The sequence below is a fragment of the Colobus angolensis genome, unplaced genomic scaffold (assembly GCF_000951035.1).
Source record: "Colobus angolensis palliatus isolate OR3802 unplaced genomic scaffold, Cang.pa_1.0 Scaffold119, whole genome shotgun sequence".
Classification (NCBI taxonomy): Eukaryota; Metazoa; Chordata; class Mammalia; order Primates; family Cercopithecidae; genus Colobus; species Colobus angolensis.
In genome coordinates, this window is record NW_012113030.1 from 226863 (window position 1) to 227097 (window position 235).

The following is a 235-nucleotide window of genomic DNA, read 5'->3' on the forward strand; positions in this document are numbered from 1 at the left end:
TCATTCCTAACACCATATCATCTAAAGTCAGACTATGTTGTGAAGACATTTATGAGTTTCTCTCCAGGGTGAATTTTCTGATGTTATTTCAGATTAGTACATTGACTAAAGGCTTTCCCACATAAATGGCATTCATATGGTTTTTCTCCAGTGCATGTTCTCTCATATCATCTAAGGTCAGAAGATAGACTGAAGGCTTTCCCACATAGAAGACAAGCATGTGGTTTCTCTTCAG